Consider the following 5000-nt stretch of genomic DNA (forward strand, 5'->3'; position numbering starts at 1 on the left):
TGAGGCTGTATGGTGACTGGAGAAGACTGGGCAAGGGTGAGGAAGGTTGGGGGGAAAGGATGTGAAAGATTGGGAAGGTTGGGAAAGGTTGGGAAGGGTGGGGAAGGTCGGAGAGGAGGGTTTAGTATTTCACCAATAATGCATGAAGTTGGTCCCCCGCCACAAGCAAGAAATACTGTACAAGTGTAAAAAAGCGAGAGAAAAAAAAAAGGTGTTTGATCGCAATGAGTATAGTTTCGAACACATCCAGGTTTCGAAATACGGTTGCTAAGGCTAAATGTTTTTTTTTTTTTTTTCTATGCTATTATTTTTCGGGGTGTTTTTTTTTCTTTCTCTTGTAAAATCTTTGTTCCATTTTTCATCATATGTTTCGTGCGTGCGTGCGTGCGTGTGTACGTGAGCATGTGTGTGTGTGTGTGTGTGTGTGTGTGTGTGTGTAAGCGAAAGCTATACATTAGCACCGTCGACCCGGCAGTTTATTGCACGCACGCACGCACATAATACAACACACACACACACACACACACACACACACACACACACGCACACACACCAATAATAATAATAATACATGACAACACCATTCACGTAAGGGCAGCGGAAGGCAGGGACCAACCATACAATAGCTTAGAACAGGCGAAAAAAGTACCCGGTAAGAACACACTTCTTTACTGGTGATGAAGTAGCAGCAGCAAATCTTACGTATAGGTAGTGGAGCACAAAACCTCTTACTTAGGAGCAGAAAAAGAAAAGAAGTGTCTGAGCTGGAGATTGAATAGGTTTGGTAAGTCTGTATTATAATTAGTATGTACAGAAAAGTTAAGAGTGTGTGTGTGTGTGTGTGTGTGTGTGTGTGTGTGTGTGTAAGTGTGTGTGTAAGTGTGTGTGTAAGTGTTGTTATTACTGTTACTGTTGTTGTTGTTGTTATCATTATTATTATTATTATCATTATTATTATTATTATTATTATTATTATTATTATTGTTATGTATGAAGTAGTTAATGTTTTTTTTTTGTTCTTTTCAATAAATTTATTTTCCTTTTTGTATTTTTTTGTTTCGTTTTGTTTTGATATTGTTGCTGTTTTTTAGTCAAAGGTGAATTTATCATTAGGATACATTCTCTCTCTCTCTCTCTCTCTCTCTCTCTCTCTTTCAAACAGTCTTACAAAGACAAAGACACACACACACACACACACACACACACACACACACACACACAGACACACCCTATCAAAAACTACGTAATCATGAAAAATCCAAAGACGGGAGATATCTTTAAATTTTTTTCTTGTCTTTTTTTTGTTAATGTTCTTTCATCCAAGTCATCACGTGAGTTAATCATGAAGCTCTGCAGTCTAAGCGATAATGGAAAAGGAAAAACATGAAAAGAATGAAAAAAATGCATGTACAGCACTGGCTTAAAAAGCATGACCCAATCAACGTGGTGACGACGACGACGACGACGACGACGACGACGACGACGACAGCGAAGACGACGACGACGACGGCGACGACGACGAAGACGAAGACAGATTCTACATTTTTAAAATTATTTTTATTTCTCTCGCGCTAAAAACCACAGAACCACAGAATTCGAGAGCCGACTACGAGGAAGGAAGGGTGGAAGGAAGGAAGGTAGGAGGAAGGAGGGAAAGAAGGGAGGAAGGAAGAAGGGAAGGAATGAAGGGAGGGGATTTGGATGTAATGGAAAGAAAGAAAGTGAAGAGAAAGAAATGAACAAGATAAGTAAGACAACAGGAAGGAACGAAAGGAATGAAAAAGAAGAATGAAAACTAGTCAGATAAAATGAATGAATGAGTGAAAAGAGATGAAATTTTTTTTTATGCCCGGGAGAAGAATAGAAAAAGAACGAGAGAACAGGAAAGAATAAATGGTGTGAAGGGAAAGACTGGAAAATTAGGAGGAAATTGTAAGATTGGACGAACAAGTATGAATGAAGGTGAAAATTTTACTATAAGAAGACAACCAGGAAGGAGGAGAACGGGTAAAGGAGGGAATGGAATAAGAAGAAAGGGAGGAGAAAGGAGGAAAGGAGGGAGAGAGGGAGGGAAGGAGAGGAAGGGAAGGATGGCAGTGAGGGAATATTTTTAGACTATTTTTGCTTCTACTACAAACCGAAGGCAGCTAACTTTCTTTTATGCACACTACACACAAACACACACACACACTCTCTCTCTCTCTCTCTCTCTCTCTCTCTCTCTCATTCGATGACTAAACTATCCTCTATTTAACTATCTACTAAATTTCATTATGTATAGTACATTATTATTTTTTTCATAATAATAAACTTTCATCTTCTTGTGCTCTATTTTTTTTTTCTTTATCTACACGTTTTCTTATTGATTTTTACGTGAGTGTCTCTGAAAAGGTGTTTTGGCACATATATTTTTATTTGTTTTGACTGTTTTTTCTTTGTCTACCGCTAAACACAGTACGTATATATTTTATTCTTATTACTATGGTTGTTGTTATGTTTATCGATGGACCTACACATTTTCATTTCTGTCTTTTCTACGTCGCTGTTGAAGACTCTGTTTTGCCATTGTTGTTACTGCTATGATTATTATTATTATTATTATTATTATTATTATTATTATTATATCATTATTATTATTATTATTATTACTGTTATTGTTATCATTATCATCATCATCGTCGTCATTATAATTCTTACTGTTATCATTATCCTTATCACCAACACCCTTATCGTTATCATCACTATTATTGTTACTGGTTGGGCATTTCTCTTACAACATACATATACTTGGTGCCATGAACAAAACAACAATAATGGCACCAGTATGTGTAAACCACCATTTAGTATTATGCATTATTATTATTATTATTATTATTATTATTATTATTATTATTATTATGATTGTTGCTGTTGTTGTTGTTGTTGTTGTTGTTCTTGCTGCTATTGTTCTTGTTCTAGCTATCAGTGGAGGAGCCGACAGGAGGGTCGTGAGTCTAGTAAGAGGTTGCACAACGGGGCCGGGCTTGGGGTGGGGCGGGGCAGGGCGGGGCAGCGGGGCAGGATAAGGACTGACTCGGGCAGGGCTGAGTAAAAAACAAACAAGTAAATAAGTAAGTAAATAAATAAATAAACGATCGAGGGGAGCGGCTCCATCTTGAAAAGGGAGGGTTGCTAAACACAGCCAAAGACACACACACACACACACACACACACACAACACACACACACACACACACACACACACACACACACACTCTCTCTCTCTCTCTCTCTCTCGCTCTTTCAGACGTCAAAATAAAAGAAAGAAGAGTCTATTTGGCAAATTCGCATCGAAGGCAAAAAACGAACTGGTAAACAGTTTTTTGTTGTTGTTATTATTATTATTATTATTATTATTATTATTATTATTATTATTATTATTACTATCATCATCATTATTATTATTACTATCATTATCAATTCAAAGTGATTAAAAAACTTGACATGTAACAGTACAAGAAGTAGGAAAAATTGTATAAACTTGGTAATGGAAAACTTCAAGGAATAAAGGTAAAAAAAAAAAGAAAAACTATTATGCATATTACAGAAGTATATAAAAATAAGAAATTCCCTCAGTGATACTTAATTCTTTCCTTTTTCCCCTACCAAGGGTTAGGGAAATGTAAGGGAGAACGAGTGCGTGGGTGCGAGGGACTGATCAGGGTGATGGTGGTGGTGGTGGTGATTGGTAGGTAAAAGGGGAAAAATGCTCTTGGGAACAAGGTGTTTAAAATACTTGAACAGTTGTGGGTTGCTATAGTAGTAGTAGTAGTAGTAGTAGTAGTTGTTGTTGCAGAAGAAGCTGTTACTGTAGTAGTAAACAGAAAGAGAGAGAGAGAGAGAGAGAGAGAGAGAGAGAGAGAGAGAGAGAGAGAGAGAGAGAGAGAGAGAGAGAGAGAGAGAGAGAGAGAGAGAGAGAGAGAGAGAGAGAGAGAGAGAGAGAGAGAGAGAGAGAGAAAGACAGAGATAAAGAAAGAGACAGGACAGACCAACAGATAATACAGAGTTAAACATGAGGTAGCAGGAGACATCATACAAGAGAAGGTGATAGTGGTAGTGGTGGTGGTGGTGGTTGAAGGGAGGTGGGGGGGCGGTGCTGGACCATGTGAAGGGGGTGGGGGGTTGTGGAGGGTTAAAAGGGAAAGGGAGGTGCCAAAAAAAGACCTCGTGCAATCTACTTATGGGAGGGACATTAGAGAGGTGCGTCTTATACGGTGCAAAAGTTCACTGCCCTGTATGTTTTCCCTCTTCTTCTTCTTCTTCTTCTTCTTCTTCTTCTTCCCCTTGAGGTCACTTTGTTGTGTGTGTTCGGCGTTAAAATGACCCAGGTGAAGTAAATGCGAGTCTCGGCAAGGCAACACATGTAAAACACGCGGGGTTTTGTTTGGTCTGTACGTATGTATAATATAAATTGCTCTATGTATTTTGATTTGCCGTCAACTTGCCGTCGATAGTAAGACAGTTGTGAGCTATTGTTCCGAAGGTTTGTTCTGTAGAGCTTTCAGTGGAACAAAGAATGATACATGAACTTAGAAAAATAATGGAAGTCATTGTTTTTTTTGTTTTTTTTTGTTAATACTACCACGTACGTTAGCAGTGAAACAGACGACTGAAAAGACGAAAAAATAAGGAAAAGTGTTTGTATCTATGTTTTCTTGACCTGTTGAAAAGGCAACGTTAGTATTTGCTTCTTGGTTTATGTTTTGCATTCATTTGATTTACTTTGACTGAGTTTGATTTGGTTATGAATCTTGAAGGAAGAAAAGCCATCATTGAAAAGTGGCCTCTCTCTCTCTCTCTCTCTCTCTCTCTCTCTCTCTCTCTCTCTCTCATAGCAACATCCACCACCACCACCACCACCACCATAATGAACACGTGTACAAAATTCTCGTCGCTGTCACGCTCCAAACATTTGAACCTCCACGTACGGTCTTTATGAAGCGAGCCACTGTGGCCTTGAG

At 38.4% G+C, this 5000-nt stretch overlaps 1 protein-coding gene across 2 annotated transcripts in view; it reads right to left on the reverse strand.

The window, feature by feature from the left end:
• Positions 1-5000, reverse strand: part of LOC135107283 (uncharacterized) — a 57989-nt gene that overhangs the window by 1129 nt on the left and 51860 nt on the right. For both annotated transcript variants that reach the window (XM_064016954.1, XM_064016953.1), the window contains one exon: positions 1-5000. This exon is cut by the window's left edge and continues 1129 nt beyond it; it is cut by the window's right edge and continues 903 nt beyond it. The gene's annotated coding sequence lies outside the window, so the exon portion shown is untranslated.

This window comes from Scylla paramamosain, chromosome 15 (genome assembly GCF_035594125.1).
Source record: "Scylla paramamosain isolate STU-SP2022 chromosome 15, ASM3559412v1, whole genome shotgun sequence".
Taxonomy (NCBI): domain Eukaryota; kingdom Metazoa; phylum Arthropoda; class Malacostraca; order Decapoda; family Portunidae; genus Scylla; species Scylla paramamosain.